Here is a 27,298-nt window from a genome sequence, read left to right on the forward strand (position 1 = left end):
AGGGCAGGTACAGCACGGGTTAGATACAGAGTAAAGCTCCCTCTGCACTGTCCCCATCAAACACTCCCAGGAAAGGTACTGATGTGCCTCAATTAATCCGAGACTCGATGTTAGCGAAACAAAACAAGGCTTTCATTGACTTATAAGGTAACACACAGAGGAGAATGTATCTTCCATCCAGAGGTCTGCCATACTGGATGTGCTGCAGGCTGGGCCAGCTTACATAGGAGCCAGGCATGGGCAGAGCCCTACACACAGGACAATACAATGGAAATGAAACTGAAACCAACCACAGTCACAGGCAGAGAAATACTGATGAGTGATGAATGGAATATTTCATCACAGGAACAGCACGGGTTAGATACAGAGTAAAGCTCCCTCTATACTGCCCCATCAAACACTCCAAGGGCAGGTACAGCACAGGTTAAATACAGACTAAAGCTCCCTCTAAACTGTCCCCATCAAACACTCCCAGGAAAGGTACAGCACGGGTTAGGTACAGAGTAAAGCTCCCTCTACAATGCCCCATCAAACACTCCCAGGGCAGGTACAGCACGGGTTAGATACAATGTCAGGCTCCCTCTACACTGCCCCATCAAACACTCCCAGGGCAGGTACAGCATGGGTTAGATACAGAGTAAAGCTCCCTCAACACTGTCCCCATCAAACACTCCCAGGAAAGGTACAGCACGGGTTAGATACAGAGTAAAGCTCCCTCTACACTGCCCCATCAAACACTCCAAGGGCAGGTACAGCACAGGTTAAATACAGAGTTAACCTCCCTCTACACTGTCCCCATCAAACACTCCCAGGAAAGGTACAGCACGGGTTATATACAGAGTAAAGCTCCCTCTACACTGCCCATCAAACACTCCAAGGGCAGGTACAGCACGGGTTAAATACAGAGTAAAGCTCCCTCTACACTGTCCCATCAAACACTCCCAGGGCAGGTACAGCACGGGTTAGATACAGAGTAAAGCTCCCTCTACACTGCCCCACTAAACAATCCCAGGACAGGCACAGCACGGGTTAGATACAATGTCAAGCTCCCTCTACACAGCCCCATCAAACACTCCCAGGGCAAGTACAGCACGGGTTTGATACAGAGAAAAGCTCCCTCTACACTGTCCCCATCAAACACTCCCAGGAAAGGTACAGCACGGGTTAGATACAGAGTAAAGGTCCCTCTACACTGCCCCAACAAACACTCCAAGGGCAGGTATAGCACGGGTTAAATACAGAGTAAAGCTCCCTCTACACTGTCCCCATCAAACACTCCCAGGAAAAGTACAGCACGGGTTAGATACAGAGTAAAGCTCCCTCTACACTGTCCCATCAAACACTCCAAGGGCAGGGTACAGCACGGGTTAAATGCAGAGAAAAGCTCCCTCTGAACTCTCCCATCAAACACTCCCAGGGCAGGTACAGCACGGGTTAGATACAGAGTAAAGCTCCCTCTATACTGTCACATCAAACACTCCCAGGGCAGGTTCAGCAAGGGTTAGATACAGAGTAAAGCTCCCTCTACACTGTCCCCATCAAACACTCCCAGGGCAGGTGCAGCAAGGGTTAGATACAGAGTAAAGCTCCCTCTACACTGCCCCATCAGACACTCCCAGGGCAGGTACAGCACGGGTTAGATACAGAGTAAAGCTCCCTCTACACTGTCCCCATCAAACACTCCCAGGAAAGGTACAGCACGGGTTAGATACAGAGTAAAGCTCCCTCTACACTGCCCCATCAAACACTCCAAGGGCATGTAGAGCACAGGTTAAATACAGAGTAAAGCTCCCTCTACACTGTCCCCATCAAACACTCCCAGGAAAGGTACAGCACGGGTTAGATACAGAGTAAAGCTCCCTCTAGACTATCCCATCAAACACTCCAAGGGCAGGTACAGCATGGGTTAAATACAGAGTAAAGCTCCCTCTACACTGTCCCATCAAACACTCCCAGGGCAGGTACAGCACGGGTTAGATACAGAGTAAAGCTCCATCTACACTGCCCCACTAAACACTCCCAGGGCAGGTACAGCACGGGTTAGATACAATGTCAAGCTCCCTCTACACTGCCCCATCAAACACTCCCAGGGCAGGTACAGCATGGGTTTGATACAGAGTAAAGCTCCCTCTACTCTGCCCCAACAAACACTCCAAGGGCAGGTATAGCACGGGTTAAATACAGAGTAAAGCTCCCTCTACACTGTCCCATCAAACACTCCCAGGAAAAGTACAGCACGGGTTAGATACAGAGTAAAGCTCCCTCTACACTCTCCCATCAAACACTCCCAGGGCAGGTACAGCACGTGTTAGATACAGAGTAAAGCTCCCTCTACACTGTCCCATCAAACACTCCCAGGGCAGGTACAGCACGGATTAGATACAGAGTAAAGCTCCCCCTACACTGTCCCATCAAACACTCCAAGGGCAGGTACAGCATGGGTTAGATACAGAGTAAATCTCCCTCTACACTGTCCCATCAAACAGTCCAAGGGCAGGTACAGCAAGTGTTAGATACAGAGTAAAGCTCCCTCTACACTGTCCCCATCAAACACTCCCAGGGCAGGTACAGCACGGGTTAGATACAGAGTAAAGCAACTCTACACTGTCCCAATCAAACACTCCCAGGGCAGGTACAGCACGGGTTAGATACAGAGTAAAGCTCCCCCGACACTGTCCCATCAAACACTCCAAGGGCAGGTACAGCATGGGTTAGATACAGAGTAAAGCTCCCTCTACACTGTCCCATCAAACACTCCCAGGGCAGGTACAGCAAGGGTTAGATACAGAGTAAAGCAACTCTACACTGTCCCAATCAAACACTCCCAGGGCAGGTACAGCACGGGTTAGATACAGAGTAAAGCTCCCCCTACACTGTCCCATCAAACACTCCAACGGCAGGTACAGCATGGGTTAGATACAGAGTAAATCTCCCTCTACACTGTCCCATCAAACAGTCCAAGGGCAGGTACAGCAAGGGTTAGATACAGAGTAAAGCTCCCTCTACACTGACCCATCAAACGCTCCCAGGAAATGTACAGCACGGGTTAGATACAGAGTAAAGTTCCCTCTACACTGTCCCATCAAACACTCCAAGGGCAGGTACAGCACGGGTTAAATACAGGGTAAAGCTCCCTCTACACTGTCCCATCAAACACTCCCAGGGCAGGTACAGCAAGGGTTAGTTACAGAGTAAAGCTCCCTCTACACTGTCCCCATCAAACTCTCCGAGGGCAGGTACAGCACAGGTTCGATACAGAGTAAAGCTCCCTCTACACTGTCCCATCAAACACTCCAAGGGCAGGTACAGCAAGGGTTAGATACAGAGTAAAGCTCCCTCTACACTGTCCCCATCAAACACTCCCAGGGCAGGTACAGCACGGGTTAAATACAGAGTAAAGCTCCCTCTACACTCTCCCATCAAACACTCCCAGGGCAGGTAGAGCACGGCTTAGATAGAGAGTAAAGCTCCCTCTACACTGTCCCATCAAACACTCCCAGGGCAGGTACAGCAAGGGTTAGATACAGAGTAAAGCTCCCTCTACACGGTCCCATCAAACACTCCCAGGGCAGGTACAGCACGGGTTAGATACAGAGTAAAGCTTCCTCTAAACTGTCCCATCAAACACTGCAAGGGCAGGTACAGCATGGGTTAGATACAGTGTAAAGCTCCCTCTACACTGTCCCATCAAACACTCCCAGGGCAGGTACAGCACGGGTTAGATACAGAGTAAATCTCCCTCTACACTGTCCCCATCAAACACTCCCAGGAAAGGTACAGCACGGGATAGATACAGAGTAAAGCTCCCTCTACACTGCCCCATCAAACACTCCAAGGGCAGGTACAGCACGGGTTAAATACAGAGTAAAGCTCCCTCTACACTGTCCCCATCAAACACTCCCAGGAAATGTACAGCACGGGTTAGATACAGAGTAAAGTTCCCTCTACACTGTCCCATCAAACACTCCAAGGGCAGGTACAGCACGGGTTAAATACAGAGTAAAGCTCCCTCTGCACTGTCCCATCAAACACTCCCAGGGCAGGCACAGCAAGGGTTAGATACAGAGTAAAGCTCCCTCTACACTGTCCCATCAAACACTCCAAGGGCAGGTACAGCAAGGGTTAGATACAGAGTAAAGCTCCCTCCACACTGTCCCCATCAAACACTCCCAGGGCAGGTACAGCACGGCTTAGATACAGAGTAAATCTCCCTCTACACTGTCCCATCAAACACTCCCAGGGCAGGTACAGCGCGGGTTAGATACAGAGTAAAGCTCCCTCTACACTGTCCCATCAAACACTCCCAGGGCAGATACAGCACGGCTTAGATACAGAGTAAAGCTCCCTCTACACTGTCCCATCAAACACTCCAAGGGCAGGTACAGCACGGGTTAGGTACAGAGTAAACCTCCCTCTACACTGTCCCATCAAACACTCCCAGGGCAGGTACAGCATGGGTTAGATACAGAGTAAAGCTCCCTCTACACTGTCCCATCAAACACTCCCAGGAAAGGTACAGCACGGGTTAGATACAGAGTAAAGCTCCCTCTACACTGCCCCATCAAACACTCCAAGGGCATGTACAGCACAGGTTAAATACAGAGTAAAGCTCCCTCTACACTGTCCCCATCAAACACTCCCAGGAAAGGTACAGCACGGGTTAGATACAGAGTAAAGCTTCCTCTACACTATCCCATCAAACACTCCAAGGGCAGGTACAGCATGGGTTAAATACAGAGTAAAGCTCCCTCTACACTGTCCCATCAAACACTCCCAGGGCAGGTACAGCATGGGTTAGATACAGAGTAAAGCTCCCTCTACACTCTGCCCCACTAAACACTCCCAGGGCAGGTACAGCACGGGTTAGATACAATGTCAAGCTCCCTCTACACTGCCCCCATCAAACACTCCCAGGGCAGGTACAGCACGGGTTTGATACAGAGTAAAGCTCCCTCTACACTGTCCCCATCAAACACTCCCAGGAAAGTTACAGCACGGGTTAGATACAGAGTAAAGCTCCCTCTACTGTGCCCCAACAAACACTCCAAGGGCAGTATAGCACGGTTAAATACAGAGTAAAGCTCCCTCTACACTCTCCCATCAAACACTCCCAGGGCAGGTACAGCACGGGTTAGACACAGAGTAAAGCTCCCTCTACACTGTCCCATCAAACACTCCCAGGGCACGTACAGCAAGGGTTAGATACAGAGTAAAGCAACTCTACACTGTCCCAATCAAACACTCCCAGGGCAGGTACAGCACGGGTTAGATACAGAGTAAAGCTCCCCCTACACTGTCCCATCAAACACTCCAAGGGCAGGTACAGCATGGGTTAGATACAGAGTAAAGCTCCCTCTACACTGTCCCCATCAAACACTCCCAGGGCAGGTACAGCACGGGTTAGATACAGAGTAAATCTCCCTCTACACTGTGCCATCAAACACTCCCAGGGCAGGTACAGCGCGGGTTAGATACAGAGTAAAGCTCCCTCTGCACTGTCCCATCAAACACTCCCAGGGCAGATACAGCACGTGTTAGATACAGAGTAAAGCTCCCTCTACACTGTCCCATCAAACACTCCCAGGAAAAGTACAGCACGGGTTAGATACAGAGTAAAGCTCCCTCTACACTGTCCCATCAAACACTCCAAGGGCAGGTACAGCACGGGTTAAATACAGAGTAAAGCTCCCTCTACACTCTCCCATCAAACACTCCCAGGGCAGGTACAGCACGGGTTAGATACAGAGTAAAGCTCCCTCTACACTGTCCCATCAAACACTCCCAGGGCAGGTACAGCAAGGGTTAGATACAGAGTAAAGCTCCCTCTACACGGTCCCATCAAACACTCCCAGGGCAGGTACAGCACGGGTTAGATACAGAGTAATGCTCCCTCTACACTGTCCCATCAAACACTCCCAGGGCAGGTACAGCACGGGTTAGATACAGAGTAAAGCTCCCTCTACACTGCCCCATCAAACACTCCAAGGGCAGGTACAGCACGGGTTAAATACAGAGTAAAGCTCCCTCTACACTGTCCCCATCAAACACTCCCAGGAAATGTACAGCACGGGTTAGATACAGAGTAAATTCCCTCTACACTGTCCCATCAAACACTCCAAGGGCAGGTACAGCACGGGTTAAATACAGAGTAAAGCTCCCTCTACACTGTCCCCATCAAACACTCCCAGGGCAGGTACAGCATGGGTTAGATACAGAGTAAAGCTCCCTCTACACTGTCCCATCAAACACTCCAAGGGCAGGTACGGCAAGGGTTAGATACAGAGTAAAGCTCCCTCTACACTGTCCCCATCAAACACTCCCAGGGCAGGTACAGCACGGGTTAGATACAGAGTAAATCTCCCTCTACACTGTGCCATCAAACACTCCCAGGGCAGGTACAGCGCGGGTTAGATACAGAGTAAAGCTCCCTCTACACTGTCCCATCAAACACTCCCAGGGCAGATACAGCACGGGTTAGATACAGAGTAAAGCTCCGTCTACACTGTCTCATCAAACACTCCAAGGGCAGGTACAGCACGGGTTAGGTACAGAGTAAAGCTCCCTCTACACTGTCCCATCAAACACTCCCAGGGCAGGTACAGCTTGGGTTAGATACAGAGTAAAGCTCCCTCTACACTGTCCCATCAAACACTCCAAGGGCAGGTACAGCACGGGTTAGATACAGAGTAAAGCTCCCTCTGCACTGTCCCATCAAACACTCCCAGGGCAGGTACAGCACGTGTTAGATACAGAGTAAAGCTCCCTCTACACTGTCCCCATCAAACACTCCCAGGGCAGGTACAGCACGGGTTAGATCCAGAGTAAAGCTCCCTCTACACTGTCCCATCAAGCACTCCCAGGGCAGGTACAGCAAGGGTTAGATACAGAATAAAGCTTCCTCTACAGTAGAGGAAGAGTGTAGCATGTCAGAAATCCCAAGGAATCTAAATCAGAGACAGGGACTCAATAAAGTGAATGTAAGTAAAATAACCATAATAATGGCACTAAAGAGTGACAAATACCCAGGGCCAGGTGGTTTCCATCCCAGGGATTAAAGGCAGTAGGTGAGCACACTTCAGATGCCCGAACTATAATCTTCCAAAGTTCTCTTGATTCAGGAACCGTCCCTTTAGATTGGGAAATTGCGCATGTCACTCCGCTATTTAAGAATGGCGAGAGAGGGAAACCAGGGAATTATGGACCAGTTAGCCTAACATCTGTTGTCGGGGAATTGCTAGAGTCTATAATTAAGGATAGGGTGACTGAACACCTCGGAAACTTTCAGTTGATCAGGGAGAGCCAGCATGGATTTGTGAAAGGTAGGTCATGTCTGACAAACCTGATTGAATTTTTTGAAGAGGTGACTATAGTGGACAGGGGAATGTCTATAGATGTTATTTACATGGACTTCCAGAAGGCATTTGATAAAGTCCCACATAAGAGACTGTTATCTAAGGTAGAAGCCCACGGAATTGAGGGCAAATTATTGACCTGGTTAGGAAATTGGCTGAGCGACAGGAGACAGAGAGTAGGGATAATGGGCAGGTTCTCTAATTGTCAGGAGGTGACTAGTGGTGTCCCGCAGGGATCAGTGTTGGGACCTCAACTATTCACACTATTTATTAACGACTTAGATGATGGGATAGAAAGTCATATATCCAAATGTGCCAAAGACACAAAGATAGGCAGCATTGTAGGCCGTGTCGATGAAAGCATAAAATTACAGAGGGATATTGATAGATTAAGTGAATGGGCAAAACTGTGGCAAATGGATTTCAATGTAAGCAAATGTGAGGTCATCCACTTTGGACTTAAAAAGGATCGAACAGGGGACTTTCTAAATGGTGAAAGGCTAAAAACTGGAGGTACAAAGAGACTCGGGGGGTCCAGGTAACTCGATCATTAAAATGTCAAGAACAGGTACAGAAAATAATCAAACAGGCTAATGGGATGCTGGCCTTTATATCTGGAGGACTAGAATACAAGGGGGTAGAAGTTATGCTGCAGCTGTACAAAACCCTGGTTAGACCACACCTGGAGCACTGGGCGCAGTTCTGGGCCACACCTTAGGAAGGATACAATAACAGAAAGTGCTGGAAACACTCAGCGGGTCAGGCAGCATCGAGCAGAGAGAAACAGAGTCATTTCGGGTCGAAGGCCCTTCGTCAGAACTGGAAAAGGTTCGGGAGGAGAGATTTTTAAGCAGGGGCGGGGAGGAGGGGAGGAATGAACAAAGGGAAGGTCTGTGACAGGACGGAAGGCAGGAGAGATTGACTGACAAAAGGGATGATGGTGCGAGGCAAAAGGAGAGGTAATGGGTCAAGTTAAGAAACAAAAGATGGCTCGAGATGATGTGTGAATGATGATGGCAGCAACATTAACAGCTACCGTGTGAGAAAACAAGAGGAAAAAATAAAAATATAAAGAAATACAGGCTATAGTCTGAAATTGTTGAACTCGATGTTGAGTCCAGACGGCTGTAAAGTGCCTAATCGGAAGATGAGATGCTGTTCCTCGAGCTTATGCTGAGCGTCATTGGAACAATGTAAGAGGCTGAGGACAGAGAGGTCAGAGTGGGAATGGAGCGGAGAATTAAAGTGACAGGTGACCGGAAGCTCGGGGTCACCCTTACAGACTGAACGGAGGTGTTCCGCAAAGCGGTCACCCAATCTACGTTTGATTTCCCCAGACTGCATCGTGAGCAGCGAATACAATATACTAAATTGCAGGAAGTACAAGTAAATCGCTGTTTCACCTGGAAGGTGTGTTTGGGGCACTGGACAGCGGGAAGGGAGGAGGTAAAAGGGCATGTGTTGCATCTCCTGCGCTTGCACGGGAAGGTGCCGTGGGAAGGGGAGGGGCTGTTGGGGGTGATTGAGGAGTGGACCAGGGTGTCGCGGAGGGAGCGGTCCCTTCGGAATGCTGAAAGGGGAGGTGAGGGGAAGATGTGTTTGGTGGTGGGATCACGCTGGAGGTGACGGAAATGGCGGAGGATGATCCGTTGAATGTGGAGGCTGGTGGGGTGAAAGGTGAGGACAAGGGGAACCCTATCGTGGTTCTGGGAGGGAGGGGAAGGGATGAGAGCAGAAGTGCGGGAAATGGAACAGACATGGTCAAGGGCCGTGTCAACCATGGTAGAGGGGAATCCTCGGTTGAGGGAAAAGGAAGACATGTCGGAAGCACAGGTATGGAAGGTGGCATCGTCAGAGCAGATGCAGCAGAGACGGAGAAAATGGGAGAATGGAATAGAGTGGGGTGGGAGGAAGTGTAGTCAAGCTAATGTGGGTGTCAGAGGTTAGCGTGTAAAGTTAAGGCACATGGAATTGGGGGCAAGGTATTGAATTGGATAGAAAACTGGTTGGCGGACAGAAAGCAAAGAGTTGGAATAAACGGGTCTTTTTCCGAGTGGCAGGCAGTGACTAGTGGGGTACCGCAGGGATCGGTCCTTGCACCCCAGCTACTCACAATATATATTAATGATCTAGACGAGGGAACTAGATGTAATATCTCCAAATTTGCAGACGACACAAAGCTGGGTGGGCGTGTGTGCTGTGAGGAGGATCCCGAGAAACTCCAGGATGATTTGGACAGGTTGGGTGATTGGGCAGAAGCATGGCAGATGCAATATAACGTGGATAAATGTGAGGTTATCCACTTTGGTCGCAAAAACAGGAAGGCAGATTATTATCTAAATGGCAATAGATTGGGAGAAGGGGAAGTGCAACGAGACCTGGGTGTCCTTGTGCACCAGTCGCTGAAGGTAAGCATGCAGGTGCAGCGGGCAGTTAAGAAGGCAAATGGTATGTTGGCCTTCATAGCAAGAGGGGCTTTGAGTACAGGAACAAGGATGTCTTGCTGCAATTGTACAGGGCCTTGGTGAGACCACATCTTGAGTATTGTGTGCAGTTTTGGTCGCCTTATCTGAGGAAGGATGTTCTTGCCATGGAAGGAGTTCAGCGAAGATTCACCAGGCTGATACCTGGGATGGCAGGGATGACGTATAAGGAGAGATTGGGTCGATTGGGCTTGTACTCGCTGGAGTTTAGAAGAATGAGAGGGGATCTCATTGAAACTTATAAAATTCTGACAGGACTGGACAGACTAGATGCAGGAAGGATGTTCCCGATGGCGGGGGAGTCCAGAACCAGGGGTCACAGTCTAAGGATAAAGGGTATGCCATTTAGGACAGAAATGAGGAGGAATTTCTTCACCCAATTAAATATATTCAAGAAGGAGTTGGATATATTTCTTGAGGCTAAAGGGATCAAGGGATATGGGGAGAAGGCAGGGACAGGGTACTGAATTTGGATGATCAGCCATGATCTCATTGAATGGCGGAGCAGGCTCGAGGGGCCAAATGGCTCCTCCTGCTCCTATCTTCTATGTTTCTCTGTTTACTGGAGAATTCACTTAGGAAGGATATATTGGCCTTGGAGGGAGTGCAGCGTAGGTTTACCAGAATGGTACCCGGGCTCCAAGGGTTAAGTTACGAGGAGAGATTACACAAATTAGGGTTGTGTTCCCTAGAGTTTAGAAGGTTATGGGGGGGGATCTGATCGAAGATTTCAAGATATTAAGGGGACCAGATAGGATACACAGAGAGAAACTATTTCCGCTGGTTGGGGATTCTAGGACTGGGGACATAGTCTAAAAATTAGAGTCAGAAACCTCAGGAGTGAAATTAGGAAACACTTCTACACACAATGGGTGGTAGAAGTTTGGAACTCTCTTCCGCAAATGGCAATTGATGCTGGATCAATTGTTAATTTTAAATCAGAGATTGATAGCTTTCTGTTAACCAAAGGTATTCAGGGATATGGGCCAAAGGCGGGTATATGGAGTTAGGTCGCACATCAGCAGCGATCTCATTGAATGGCAGGACAGACTCGAGGGGCTGAATGGCCGCCTCCTGTTCCTATGCTCCTCTACACTGTCCCATCAAACACTCCCAGGGCAGGTGTAGCACGGGTTAGATACAGAGTAAAGCTCCCTCTACACTGTCCCATCAAACACTCCCAGGGCAGGTATAGCACGGGTTAGTTACAGAGTGAAGCTCCCTCTACACTGTCCCATCAAACACCCCAGGGCAGGTACAGCACGGGTTAGATACAGAGTAAAGCTCCCTCTACACTGTCCCATCAAACACTCCCAGGGCAGGTGTAGCACGGGTTAGATACAGAGTAAAGCTCCCTCTACACTGTCCCATCAAACACTCCCAGGGCAGGTATAGCACGGGTTAGTTACAGAGTAAAGCTTCCTCTACACTGTCCCATCAAACAATCCCAGGGCAGGTATACCACGGGTTAGTTACAGAGTAAAGCTCCGTCTACACTGTCCCATCAAACACTCCCAGGGCTGGTACAGCACGGGGTTAGATACAGAGTAAAGCTCCCTCTACACTGTCCCATCAAACACTCCCAGGGCAGGTATCGCACGGGTTAGATACAGAGTAAAGCTTCCTCTACACTGTCCCATCAAACAGTCCCAGGGCAGGTATAGCACGGGTTAGTTACAGAGTAAAGCTTCCTCTACACTGTCCCATCAAACACTCCCAGGGCAGGTATAGCACGGGTTAGTTACAGAGTAAAGCTCCCTCTACACTGTCCCATCAAACACATCCAGGACAGGTACAGCACGGGGTTAGATACAGAGTAAAGCTCCCTCTACGCTGTCACATCAAACACTCCCAGGGCAGGTACAGCACGGGTAAGATACAGATTAAAGATCCCTCTACAATGTCCCATCAAGCACTCCCAGGGCAGGTACAGCACGGCTTGATACAGAGTAAAGCTCCCTCTACACTGGTCCATCAAACACTCCCAGGCCAGGTACAGCACAGGTTAGAAACAGAGTAAAGATCCCTCTACACTGTCTCATCAAACATTCCCAGGGCAGGTACAGCACGGGTTAGATACAGAGTAAAGATCCTTCTAAACTGTCCCATCAAACACTCCCAGGGCAGGTACAGCACGGGTTAGATACAGAGTAAAGCTCCCTCTACACTGTCTCATCAAACACTCCCAGGGCAGGTACAGCATGGGTTAGATACAGAGTAAAGCTCCCTCTACACTGTCCCATCAAACACTCCCAGGGCAGGTACAGCACGAGTTAGATACAGAGTAAAGATCCTTCTAAACTGTCCCATCAAACACTCCCAGGGCAGGTACAGCATGGGTTAGATACAGAGTAAAGCTCCCGCTACACTGTCTCATCAAACACTCCCAGGGCAGGTACAACATGGGTTAGATACAGAGTAAAGCTCCCTCTACACTGTCTCATCAAACACTCCCAGGACAGGTACAGCATGGGTTAGATACAGAGTAAAGCTCCCTCTACACTGTCCCATCAAACACTCCCAGGGGAGGTACAGCACGGGGTTAGATACAGAGTAAAGCTCCCTCTACACTGTCCCATCAAACACTCCCAGGGCAGGTACAGCACGGGTTAGATACAGAGTAAAGATCCTTCTAAACTGTCCCATCAAACACTCCCAGGGCAGGTACAGCACGGGTTAGATACAGAGTAAAGCTCCCTCTACACTCTCTCATCAAACACTCCCAGGGCAGGTACAGCATGGGTTAGATACAGAGTAAAGCTCCCTCTACACTGTCCCATCAAACACTCCCAGGGCAGGTACAGCACGAGTTAGATACAGAGTAAAGATCCTTCTAAACTGTCCCATCAAACACTCCCAGGGCAGGTACAGCATGGGTTAGATACAGAGTAAAGCTCCCGCTACACTGTCTCATCAAACACTCCCAGGGCAGGTACAACATGGGTTAGATACAGAGTAAAGCTCCCTCTACACTGTCTCATCAAACACTCCCAGGACAGGTACAGCATGGGTTAGATACAGAGTAAAGCTCCCTCTACACTGTCCCATCAAACACTCCCAGGGGAGGTACAGCACGGGGTTAGATACAGAGTAAAGCTCCCTCTACACTGTCCCATCAAACACTCCCAGGGCAGGTACAGCACGGGTTAGATACAGAGTAAAGCTCCCTCTACACTGTCCCATCAAACACTCCCAGGGCAGCAAAGGACATGGGGGGAAAATTCTGTTGGTTTGCACCTCCCATTAGCGCCTTAAGAGGGTGCTAATGGGGCACAAAGCAACTAGCGCCCGTGCACGGCGATGTTTGCGCCGCTCACGAAATTAACTAGACATTTTGCGGCGGCGCTAAACACTACCACCACAATCTCCTGCACCGGCAGATCGTGACGTCAGTCGAGCGTGCAACGCTCCGGTAGCGCCCGGGACCGGATATTTAGTCTTGACAAAGGGTTTTCACCCGAAACATTGACTCTGTTTCTCTCTCCACGGATGTTGCCTGGCCTGCTGAGTTTTTCCAGCATTTTCTGTTATTATTCCGGATATTGAGTGGCGCCCCCTGCCTTACAGCCTGCCACTAGCAACAACAGGTTGAGGAGAGCGTTTTGCAGTCGGGAAGGGGCTGGGGGAGCGCTATTTAAAGGCGACCACTTCCTACCTTTTTTCGTTAAATTGAAGATATGATACAGCTTCCTGCAGCTGCCTGTCATTATCATTTTGCTGATATAATCTTTTAAACATTCCCACGCACTGACATTCCTCACATGGCCGCTTTCAATCTCGAGGGGGGTTAAAGGAAAAAGAGACTGAAGATGAATTTCACTATAATTAAACTCATGTTCAGCCAAAAGGGAAAATGTGGGAGGAATCTTGTTATTCCCGATGTGACGGTGCAGGAGGACTGAGCAGAGTCTGCACCCACTCCCGAAAGTGGAAGGTTTGTAAGACCAGGTCAACTAGACGACACGTGCTTATTCTTCCACTTGCCTGGATGAGTTGCAGCTCCAACAACACTCAAGAAGCTCGACACCATCCACCATCTTAAACATTCACTCCCTCCACCACTGGCGCACTGTGGCTGCAGTGTGTACCATCTACAAGATGCACTGCAGCAACTCGCCAAGGCTTCTTCGGCAGCACCTCCCAAACCCGCGACCTCTTCCACCTAGAAGGACAAGGGCAGCAGGTGCACGGGAACACCACCACCTCCAAGTTCCCCTCCAAGTCACACACCATCCTGACTTAGAAATATATCGGCCGTTCCTTCCTCATCGCTGGGTCAAAATCCTGGAGCTCCCTCCCTAACAGCACTGTGGGAGCACCTTCACCAGACGGACTGCAGTGGTTCAAGAAAGCGACTCACCACCACCTTCTCAAGGGCAACTAGGGATGGGCAATAAATGCTGGTCTTACCAGCGACACCCACATCCCATAAACGAATACTAAAAAATCCTTTGTTGAGCAGCCATCTCCGAGATGTCACACATGCATCCATAAACATACACACATGTATGTATGGCCAGGAAAGTAAATTAGACACACTGTACAATGGCTCAATTTCTAAATGCACCACCTGGTGTGGACCATGCAGAACAGAAAGCTCTGTGGTGTTAGCTCAACACAACTGCGACACTCACGATTTCTGTTGCCGATCACTATTAAATCACTACTGTTCGATACAGAATCAAGCTTGACTACAATGGTCATTGGAGTGGAAACACTGTGCTGTCTGGACATCATGGGGGAGAAATTCGGTATCGCTTCACTTGGGGTGCAATTATCGTTTGGGCGCTGGAGAGAACAATGGAGAGGCCCAGGGAAAGAGCTCAGAGTGCAGTCCCCACAGTCTCTTCTAAATCGATGCAAGGAAGGTCAAATCAAAATGAACCTGCAAAGTGCTGCTCAGTACCCAAAACTCCTTCACACAGCGTTGAATCTCTCCAGAAGTCTCTCTCTCTCTCTCACTCAGAATGCGTGGTGCAAAAATGTCGCCGACAAAAAAAGGCAGGAAGCAGTCGCCTTTAAATAGCGCTCCCCCAGTCCCTTCCCGACTGCATAACGCTCCCCTCAACCTGTCATTGCTAGCGGCAGGCGGTAAGGCAGGGGGCGCCAATCAATATCCGGTCCGGGGCGCTACCGGGGCGTTGCGCACTCAACTGACGTCACCATCTGTGGGCGCAGGAGATCATGGCGGTAGTGTTTAGCACCGCCGCAAAATGTCTGGTGAATTTTGCGAGCGGCGCAAACATCGCCGCGCCCGGGCGCTAGTTGCTTTGCGCCCTCTTAAGGCGCTAATGGGAGGCACAAAGCTACTGAATTTTTCCCCCTCTATCCTGTATTTTCACAGAGGGGGGGCGTTAACAGCTCCAAGCAACTAGGGGAGTGAGGAATTTCAGACTCGTGTGTTGCAAGTTAATTCACTAAATACATCAACTGAAATTTCTCTGGTCACAGCTCAGCAGATTATCGAGCGACTCGTTAGTTTTGTTCTGGATGCCATTTCGAACCACTTACTTGAGCTGCCGTGGATCTGACAAGCGAGGTAGAGATGATGAAAGCTGGAGCTGAAGGAGAACCGGGGGTGTCAGCAAACTCGGCACCTCCCGCGACAAGTCACTTGGAGCCATAATTAATAATGTGGAATTATAATTGGCGAATCAGCGAGGGGGTTATGCTCAAACTGCACAAGTGCTCTGGTGAGGCCGCCCTTGACCGCTGGGTCCAGTTCTAGTCACCAAGACACAAGGGAGACGTTGAGTCCCTGGAGGCAGTGCTCAGAGGGCTGGTACGAGAGAACACTGAAGACATTCATGAATAAGGTATGAAACAGTACAGATAATGTAAACTCAGGTCCCTATCTCAGGAGACTAAGGGAACACAGATTCAAACTGGAACAAAGGCACATCAAGGAGTTATACAATGAAGAACATCTTCACACAAAGAGTCCTTCTTGTTAGGCAGTCCCTCGGAACCGAGGATGACTTGCTTCCACATTAAAAATCAGTTCTCAGGTGACTGATGAGCCCAATGCGGGACCTACAGTCTCTGTCACAGGTAGGGCAGACGGTGGTTGAAGGGGCGGGTGGGTGGGGTGCTTGGGTTGACGTACGCTCCTTCCGCTGTTTGCGCTTGGCTTCCGCTTGCTCCCGGCGAAGAGACTCGAGGTGTTCGGCGCCTTCCCGGATGCTTCTCCTCCACTTTGTGCGGTCTTGGGCCAGGGATTCCCAGGTGTCGGTGGGGATGTTGCACTTTTTCAAGGAGGCTTTGAGGGTGCCCTTGAAGTGTTTCCTCTGCCGACCTGGGGCTCTCTTGCCGTGTCGGAGTTCCGAGTAGAGCGCTTGTTTTGGGAGTCTTGTATCGGGGCATGCGGACAATGTGACCCATCCATCGGAGCTGATTGAGCGTGGTCAAAGCTTCGATGCTGGGGATGTTGGCCTGAGCAAGAACACTGACGTTGATGCGCCTATCCTGCCAATGGATTTGCCTGTTCTTTGTTCTCAGTGAGCCCTGGCTCTTCACTTAAACATAGCTCCCAAATTCCCAGACCTCTCTGCCGTCAAGACTACGCTTCTCCACTAGACTAATGACCTAGTGACTAGTGGATCACGACACAAAGAGTGATGGGCAGATGGACTGGAAGATATTACCAAAGATGCTATAAAATGAACTGGATGGGCCCAGGTGCAGATCTTGGAAGCTGCCAGATTGGTCTGGTCCAATGGGCTTTCTGGCACCAGGGCGATTGCTGGATGAGGGGGCGACGAGTGTGCAAACGTCTTGTCACCCTGACAGAAAGCAACGGCCTCCACTCCCATTGCACAACTGCCCCACTACTGGATTGTGGCTCAGCACACTTGCTGATCAGCGGGAGAACCGACTGTAGGACGTCCGTGGGCTAACTGAACGCCTATCCCGTCCTCCTCACCACCTTCCTAAGGCTAAGGAGGCGGTGGTGGAGCCCAGAACCTGTATGACCCCCAGCCCTGAGAATATCCTGGTGCTTCTGTATCCTTTTTCTAATATGGAGACCAGAACTGTACGCAGTGCTCCGAGTGTGGTCTAACCAAGGGTCAATAACAACAACAACTTGTATTTATATAGCTCCTTTAACTTAGTAAAACGTCCCAAGGCGCGGCACAGGAGCGTTACATAAAAAAATTTGACACCGAGCCACATAAGGAGATATTAGGGCAGGTGACCAAAAGCTTGGTCAAAGAGGTCGGTTTTAAGGAGCATCTTAAAGGAGGAGAGAGAGGCGGAGAGGTTTAGGGAGGGAATTCCAGAGCTCGGGGCCCAGGCAGCTGAAGGCACGGCCGCCAATGGTGGAGCGATTAAAATTGGGGATGCTCAAGAGGCCAGAATTAGAGGAGTGCAGATATCTCGGGAGGTTGTGGGGCTGAAGGAGATTACAGAGATAGGGAGGGGCGAGGCCATGGAGGGATTTGAAAACAAGGATGAGAATTTTGAAATTGAGGCGTTGCTTAACCAGGAGCCAATGTAGGTCAGCGAGCACAGGGGGTGATGGGCGAACAGGACTTGGTGCGAGTTAGGACACGGGCAGCCGAGTTTTGAATGACCTCAAGTTTACGTAGGGTGGAATGTGGGAGGCCAGCCAGGAGTGTGTTGGAATAGTCAAGTCTAGAGGTAACAAAGACATGGATGAGGGTTTCAGCAGCTGGTTCTATACAAGTTTAACATAACTGCCCTGCTTTTCAGTTCTATTCCTCGAGCAATGAACCCAGTGCTTGGTTTGCATTTTCAATGTGTTGCTTAGTCCATTCACAATGACCCAACATACAGCAGGGTGACTGGAGCCCGACTGTTCCCCGCCTCACTCCGGAGAGGAAGGGGGAAAGAAAAAGCAGATACTTATAGGGGGAAACATTCGGTGGCGCCCCCTTTGGGGCGCTAACTTTGCTACTTTTAGTGCCCCAAAAAAGTTAGCGACCCTACACCGTACATTCAGTGGTGGCGCCCCAAGCAGGAGGCGGGGCTACTGGAAGCGCTCCCCCTCCGTCCTGGGGCGCTACCACTGAATATCGTGGCGCTACGTGCAACAGCGTCACGCACGCCAGCGCGTAGCGCCGCGGTATTACAGGCCTCCTTCCCCTGATTAAGGGGGAGGGGCCTAGCGCAGCGTCCACCCGGGGCCCTGCTGGACCACCGGGGAGCGGCGTGCCGGGAAAACAGCCCGACACTCAAGAGGAGCGCCGGGGTGCCTGATCGCAGCTGCCACCCCGATTGAAAGAGGGGGAGGGGGCAGGTGCTGGCAGATGGCCCGAAATAAAATGGCCGCTCGACACCTGCCCCTTTAAATACCGCGGCGGCGGCTGCAAAAACGCCCCCTGACCCTGCCGGACATATTGTCCAGTGATAGGTCAGGGGGCGCGATTGAGGTTTGCGGCTGGGGCGTGAGCGGGGGCGCTGTGCACGCCGATGATGTCATCACCGGAGGCGCAGGGTCGCGGAGCGCTACCGGCTACCACTGCCGCTAACCTCCCGCTGAATATCACAGGAAGCGTTAGCTGCACCATGCCCGGGCACTAACGGGAGGCGCAAAGCAACCCAATTTTTCACCCATATTGTCTGCAGGATGGTGAATAAATGAGTCCAATACGGTCTCAGCAAGTCCCACATGTTCAGCCCAGTGATGGTTACGGCTGTTGTACGGAATTATTATTTATTTCCAATTCTGTTAAAGTATTAGAACAACAACAGGAGTGATATTGTAGAAGGTGTGAAGAATGCGTCTGGAGAATAATCGGTCTGCCTTTCTGCCTGCTTAACCAAGTGTTAAATTAAGAAATTAGATTGAAATTAGGAATCCTCTACCAGCTGGCTCCTGTTTCCTAAAGTTCAACGCCTTCCTTCAATAAAAGGAAAACAAACAAAGAAGATATTATTGAATTACCTGCTGTTAGAAAACAACCTATAGGAAACCACCTGAGTGGAACATCCCATAAAACAAGCCAGTTCCAAATGGTTCTCGTTACATGTGGTGCGTGCAGCCTAATTCACATCAGTAAGAAATGCAAACACAGAACAAAGAAGATACTTAATCTTCGTATTTATTTAACAGAGGCAGTGCTCCGAGACTTTGCTGCATTGTTACCACACCTACTGCTTCCACATCAGTTGCAGTGCGTACTGACTGTGTACTGACCGCGTACTGACCGCGTACTGACCGTGTACTGACCGCGTACTGACTGTGTACTGACTGTGTACTGACCGCGTACTGACCGCGTACTGACCGCATACTGACGGCGTACTGACTGTGTACTGACCGCGTACTGACCGTGTACTGACCGCATACTGCCCGCGTACTGACCGTGTACTGACCGCGTACTGACTGTGTACTGACCGCGTACTGCCCGCGTACTGACCGCGTACTGCCCGCGTACTGACTGTGTACTGACCGTGTACTGACCGCGTACTGACTGTGTACTGACTGTGTACTGACCGCGTACTGACTGTGTACTGACCGCGTACTGCCCGCGTACTGACCGCGTACTGCCCGCGTACTGACTGTGTACTGACCGCGTACTGACTGTGTACTGACTGTGTACTGACCACGTACTGCCCGCGTACTGACCGTGTACTGACTGTGTACTGACCGCGTACTGACTGTGTACTGACCGCGTACTGACTGTGTACTGACCACGTACTGACCGCGTACTGACTGTGTACTGACCGCGTACTGACCGTGTACTGACTGTGTACTGACCGCGTACTGACCGTGTACTGACTGTGTACTGACCGCGTACTGACCGCGTACTGACTGTGTACTGACCGTGTACTGACCGCGTACTGCCCGCGTACTGACCGTGTACTGACTGTGTACTGACCGTGTACTGACCGTGTACTGACCGCATACTGACCGTGTACTGACCGTGTACTGACCGCGTACTGACGGTGTACTGACTGTGTACTGACCGTGTACTGACTGTGTACTGACCGCGTACTGACCGTGTACTGACCGTGTACTGACTGTGTACTGACTGTGTACTGACCGCGTACTGACCGTGTACTGACTGTGTACTGACCGTGTACTGACCGCGTACTGACTGTGTACTGACCGCGTACTGACTGTGTACTGCCCGCGTACTGACCGTGTACTGACTGTGTACTGACCGTGTACTGACCGTGTACTGACCGCATACTGACGGCGTACTGACCGCGTACTGACCGTGTACTGACTGTGTACTGACCGTGTACTGACCGTGTACTGACTGTGTACTGACCGTGTACTGACCGTGTACTGACCGCGTACTGACCGCGTACTGACCGCGTACTGACCGTGTACTGACCGTGTACTGACCGTGTACTGACCGTGTACTGACCGCGTACTGACCGCGTACTGCCCGCGTACTGACCGCGTACTGACCGCGTACTGACCGTGTACTGACCGCGTACTGACTGTGTACTGACCGCGTACTGACCGTGTACTGACCGTGTACTGACCGTGTACTGACTGTGTACTGACCGTGTACTGACTGTGTACTGACCGTGTACTGACTGTGTACTGACCGTGTACTGACCGTGTACTGACCGCGTACTGACCGCGTACTGACCGCGTACTGACCGTGTACTGACCGTGTACTGACCGCGTACTGACCGTGTACTGACTGTGTACTGACCGCGTACTGACCGCGTACTGCCCGCGTACTGACCGTGTACTGACTGTGTACTGACGGCGTACTGACCGCATACTGCCCGCGTACTGACCGTGTACTGACCGCGTACTGACCGCGTACTGACTGTGTACTGACGGCGTACTGACCGCATACTGCCCACGTACTGACCGTGTACTGACCGCGTACTGACCGCATACTGACTGTGTACTGACCGCGTACTGACCGTGTACTGACCGCGTACCGCCTGACGTAAGAAAACTACTAGGCACTTGGTCTGAGTATTAAACAAAGCTTTAATCAACTGTTTTACAACATGGAGATCTAGTTGTGTCCTTCACTAGTTCCTGTTAAAGAATGTCCTGCGCAAGCTGGGCCCATGTCTGAGTATTTATACTCTCCCTGGGCAGCGCCACCAGCAGGCCGCCCAGTATTATTTCATAAGTCATTTCCACATGAATGACAAGATTCATATCACTGCCCACGCACTGACTGCGTACTGCCCGTGTACTGCCCGCATACTGACTGCACACTGCTCACGTACTGACTGCGTACTGCCCGTGTACTGCCCGCATACTGACTGCATACTGCTCACATACTGACCATGTACTGCCCTCGTACTGCCCTTGTACTGTCCACGTACTGCCCGTGTACTGACTGCGTACTGCCCGTGTACTGCCCGCATACTGACTGCATATTGCTCGCATACTGACCGTGTACTGCCCACATACTGCCCGTGTACTGACTGCGTACTGCTCGTGTACTGCGCGCGTACTGGCCGTGTACTGACTGCATACTGTCTGCGTACTGACTGTGTACTGACCGCGTACTGCCCGCGTACTGCTCGTGTACTGACCGCGTACTGCTCGCATACTGACTGGGTACTGACTGCGTACTGACTGAGTTTTTTTAAACTCGTTCCTGGGATGTGGGCATCGCTGGCAAGGCCGGCATTTATTGCCCATCCCTAATTGCCCTCGAGAAGGTGGTGGTGAGCCGCCTTCTTGAACCGCTGCAGTCTGTGTGGTGAAGGTGCTCCCACAGTGCTGTTAGGGAGGGAGTTCCAGGATTTTGACCCAGCGACAATAAAGGATCAGCCGATATACTTCCAAGTCAGGATGGTATGTGACTTGGAGGGGATCTTGGAGGTGATGGTGTTCCCATGCGCCTGCTGCCCTTGTCCTTCTAAGTGGAAAAGGTCGCGGGTTTGGGAGGTGCTGCCGAAGAAGCCTTGGCGAGTTGCTGCAGTGTACCTTGTACTGCCTGTGTACTGCCCGTTTCCTGCCTGCATACATCGAGAATGTAAAATGAGTTTGGGCACCTCAACTTAGCTCCTCAAGGACATGGTCCTCGAATAAGGTGAAACATAGCACTCAATTGGCTATTTTGGTTATTAACGCTCCTGTGAAGCACCTTGGGACGTTTTACTACATTAAAGGCGCTACATAAATACAGGTTGGTGTTGTTGAAATACCTCATGGCCATTGTGGGGGGTGCCCTACGATTGGGCTGCGAGTCTCTGTTGGCAGCTTTGCTTTGCATCGAACCATACAGAGCCAGACTTGGCCCAGCTTAGTGCTGACACTGGGTGTGAAAAACAGAAAGTGTTTCAACCTCAAACACAGTGATCATAAAAATGCACAAAATAAAGTATCTCTCGCCCAGTGAAATACAATAAACCACAGTCAGTGGGAGAAGAGACTGCAGGGGATTCAGAAGGCGGCGGCTCACCGCCATCTCCTCAGGGAAACTAGGAATGGGCAATAAATCCTGGCCATGCCAGCGACGCCCACATCCCGTGAACAATTACACCATGAGGTAGGTTTTAAACTTGCCACGTAGGCGCAGGGCAGGCAATGCCGATCGTTCTGTTACAGAAACCAATGATTTTCATTTCAGTTATATCAGTCTCGGCCAGCCAATCCCCAAGGCCAGTTTTACACCCTCACAGCGAGTCGGAGATGCACCCCAATAGTATTACAAGGCCGCTGTCCCGTCTGTATGCCACTGATATAGTGAAGTCCTGAAATATTCTCCCAAATAATGATGGCCTTGTAACTGGCAGAGCATCAGCGAGTGGGAGGATACGAGTGTGGGGTACTTCAATATCATCACTAATCAACAAGCACCTCATGAGAATTGCAGGCTAAATTAATTAGTTATTATTTAAATGCTGTTTCACTTACAAAAAAAAAGGAAATTTTCAGAACAGCTTAATGAGCTTAAGGAGTTGGCTGTAAGTGTGATGCGACAACATTCTAAATGGATTATCTTTTGGAAGGGATGAGGATATTAATCAGCTACTTCAGCACAGCAGAGGCACAATGGATGTGACGTGAAGAACTGCCCCCTCAGAGAGGAAACCTCAACATTTGCTGCACTTTTCCAGAGGCTCTCACTGGGTGTCGTTTCTCTACACCCCGGGGCCCAGGCCAGACCCACGGACCCTGAGAGACCTGAGTTTGAGACAGTCCCAGCACGATCTCTAGTGAGGGCCAGCTCACAACGGGCCGTTCTTGGACAGTCACGGGGAACATCGTGTCGGTGCAACAGAAACAGGGGGCGAGGCCATTCAGCCCCTCGAGCCTGTTCTGCCCTTCAATTAGATCAGGGCTGATCTGTATCTTAACTCCATCTACCCGCCTCGGTTCCGTAACCCCTTGCCTAACAAAAATCTATCCATCTCGGTTTTGAAATTTTCAATTGAACCCCACCCCAACCTCAACAGCTTTTTGGGGGGAGAGGGTTCCCTGAGGCTGGGGAGTAAAGGACATTTTTTTAGACAGCAGAGGGGGAGCTTTAACTGGACGTAAACTTAACCTGGGATGGACGAGTGCATTACGTGTACGCTGGAGTTTACACATCCGTAGCTCAACACCTGTGTGCTCAATGCATTAAAATAAACAAAATATCAGCAATAAATGATTTCCCTTGTTAACGTTACTATTTATACTCCCCATCACATTAATCATATTTGCCTATTTAGGGATTTATGAATAAGCGGTGGGTGAGTTTCGGGAGGCGCTGTGGTCAGAGGTCATGCTCTGGATCAAGTGGCACATTGACCACAAGCACACATGGACAGCGACTGTCTCCTGACCTTCAGGGGTTGTGAAGGAGCTCTGAACAGCAATGGCCAACCGCTGCAATGTTGGTTCTTTCTCCCCGACAACTAACCGCCGTTCCATCTCTACACCACCAGCTCGATGTGGCCAAGGCACGTTCTGCAAGGCAAGACCGTCATCGGCAGCTTGCATTCGCACTGGAGTTTCATCAACGTTTGGAATGGCCTGATCACTGAATGTCGCTGACATTTACCCAGAGAGTGGTGAGAATGTGGAACTCGCTACCACAGGGAGTGGTTGAGGCGAATACAGAAAACTCTCGTTTAAACGGCACCATATCTGGAATTCTATATTAACCGGCAAAATTCATATTCCGAAAACAACACCTCAATAACCGGCAATGTTGCCGAGTCCGAGTCTCCCGCAGTGGCCAAGTTAGTCAGTGGGGGTAGTTCTCCAAACTGCCACTACTCGGCTTCTTGGCGCTGTCGGAAGTCCGAACACCTCAATAACAGGAGCCTGACTCTCCCGCGCTGCCGGGAGTCTCTTCCGATCCGCCATTTTTCTGTGTGTCTCTCCATCTTTATCATGAATTATCTCCCCCATCTTGCATTATGGAATTCCCCAAAGTTGGTCCAAGCAAAAGGACTTGGAATAAGTGTACAGTCAACTACAGTACTGTATACAGTCGTTTATAAGTTTTGTTTTACTGTTAAGTAATTAAAGAGTTATGGATTACCCTCAACTGGCAGTACTGTACTTAATGAAGCATCTTCCACCATCCATTTAACACAACATTCTGTAAGTGAGTACCCAATTACTGTATACTGCACATTTCTTGATTTTTAACATTTTTGTTTGTTAAAAATAGCCTCGGTAGATAACCCTCGCCGTCATCCGGAATTTTTAATCAACCGGCACCATCCCGGTCCCGTTGGTGCCGGATACCGAAGAGTTCCCTGTAGTATAGAGGCATTTAAGGGGAAGCTGGATAAACACACGAGGGATAAAGGAATAGAAGGATATGCTGATGGGGTGAGATGAAGAGGGGGCGGGAGGAGGCTCGTGTGGAGCAGAAACACCAACACGGAGCAGATGGGCCGAATGGCCTGTTTCTGTGCTGTTGACTTTTAGTCAGGCTCTTGCTTTCTGCATGTTCGGGTGGATGGTGGGGAATGATGATGGGCCAGAACTGTCCTCTCTATTAATAGACTCTCTGGGTTGTGTGATTTTAGTCGATCTGCAGAAGACCCCACTGAAGCGGTGGGGACCCTCCAAGGCTGGATATCACATCCGCTGGCCCAGATGCCCATGGTCCATTTTCACAGAGGTGATGTGCTTCCTTGCCCAGACACCTCTTCATCCCTGCCACACATTATTAAAGTGTTGGTTCCATTGGTAATTCACGATCGATCGATCAGCCTCTTTTAATCCAAAAATCAAAGCGATTCTTTTCATCCACTCCTTCATTGCGGGGGAACTTGGTTCAGCATGTTTGGATTTCTGTAAACAAGAGATACTGCCTCCCTCTCTGTACTGTGTGAAACTATCCTAACTTTATGTAACGCATTTATTTATCTGTGTGAAGATCAGTTGTGTATTTGAGTGTAAAATTGTCTAAAAATGACTTTAAAAGAATTAAGAAGTTAAAGAATTTTTGGCATTCTGTAGAGTGATCAGATCTTGTTGAGATATTACATCACAATATATTTTCGTAAGTTACTCCGAAAACAGAAGTGATGTAAGGTGATTAATTTGCCTCCGTAGAAACCAAGGGCGTATAAATTCGGTACCTTAGCAACTCCAGTTAGTGCCTGGCAGGGGCGCTAATGGGGCGCTAAGGCAGTAGCACCGCAGCGAGGTGAATTCAGCGATGCACGTCAAATCCGCCCCCCCCCACCGTAGCGTCGCCACTACAAGTTAGCGCTGGGGGCCTCAGCGCCAGGCAGATCATGACGTCAGTGAATGTGCAACGCTGACTGGGCATTCAATCTGCAAAATTCATTGTCGCCTCCTGCCTTAGCGCCTTGCCCCGACAGTTACAGGGAGAGGAGGCATCAAGCAGGTGGATGCCAGCTCCAGGGGCGCTACTTAAAGGGATCATGAGCAATGAGTCACAGCTCTCAGGTTAGTGCTGTTTCATTGCTTCCTTGTCAGTTTGACATTGTGTAACAGTTTAATTCAGTCATTTAAAGGTTGTTTAATATCAGGAGTGTTGTGGCTACTAACAATTAGTTAAATTTATTCTCACAACATGTCAAAGTGCTACACTTGGTTACATTAATGGGGGCTGCACAGCCAGCAATGATGAGAATGAGGTTCTGCAGCATCAATGAACCTCCCCTTTAAGAACTGGAAAGAGCCCGTGGCAATGATGACTTGTGATTAGACTGCACCCGATATTGGTCAGCGCTTCGAGTTTAACGTCACTGAGCTAGACCATTAGCGCTTGATTTGTGCAATGAGACTGAATTCTGTGTGCGGTCTGAAGCAGTAGCGCCTGCCGCTAATTCTCAAACTTTTCCAAAGTTACTGCCCAATCCTGGGCTATAATGAATTTCTCCCCCCATGACTTTGATTAGTGAACCATTAGACTATTTCTTCCGGAATTGTCCTTACAAAGGGTAATTAAGAATGTTTACATCTACACATTGCCCTGTCAGCATTTGGGGAATGCTTTTATTTAACTGTAAACACATTTATCAGCCTGCTTCAGTCTGCAAAACCTAGTCTGCGTTTAACATCCCACATCCTGTTAATTAGCTAGGCAGCGATGATGGATCAAGTAAACAGATGCCCATAAGTAAGGTCATTCCTTATCCTCGGATAATGCGCATCTGACACGGAAGGAACACAGAAAAGGTCCAGGTTACAGATCCTGCGGGACAGGATCCACTAACAGGAATAGTGGTGAAACCAGCCCGGGACAAATAGCTGAATAAAATCTGCTTCTTTCATTGTAGGCCTCGTTCAAAATGGAGACGTTTCCTGTAATGGTGGCACCCCTGAAGGCACCAATGTCCAAGGGTCCTCTGTCAAGATACAAAAGATTGGATTTGTAGTAATTGGCGTTGGATTCTCGATGAGTTAAAATTGTTTTCACAATAAGACTTTAGCAGAAGACAGAAAACCAATATTTACTTCCTTTGCAACAGCTGATTATAGACAACAAACATCACATTTCATTTTTACCAGACTCCACTTGTGTTATTGGCAACCAATTTTATGGAAGAAATTATGTAAATTGCTATGATTAGGACAAGATATGAATAGATCTATGCAGAAAAGGACTATCAGTTCCCGGAATTGGACGGTTCAGATACAAGGACTGCAGTGCTCATAAAATCCTCTACATCTACAGATATTTGTTAAACTCATCAAAGGGGAGGCCTGTTCCTCTGTACAGGTGCTTCTTTCTTAGTTCTCTGCAATTTGATTTGAAGCTACAGAACTTTAAAGCGCATTTGGCCCATTGCTAGGGCAATTTCAAACTAGTCCCACTGCCCCGCTCTCTCCCCATAGCCCTTTATCAATCCCAAACTAACCCCACTGCCCAATCACTCCCCATAGCCCTTTATCAATCCCAAACTAATCCCACTGCCCCGCTCTCTCCCCATAGCCCTTTATCAATCCCAAACTAATCCCACTGCCCCGCTCTCTCCCCATAGCCCTGTATCAATCCCAAACTAATCCCACTGCCCCGCTCTCTCCCCATAGCCCTGTATCAATCCCAAACTAATCCCACTGCCCCGCTCTCTCCCCATAGCCCT

The sequence above is a fragment of the Somniosus microcephalus genome, chromosome 34 (assembly GCF_052327205.1).
Source record: "Somniosus microcephalus isolate GS21.2 chromosome 34, FLI_Smic_1.0, whole genome shotgun sequence".
Classification (NCBI taxonomy): domain Eukaryota; kingdom Metazoa; phylum Chordata; class Chondrichthyes; order Squaliformes; family Somniosidae; genus Somniosus; species Somniosus microcephalus.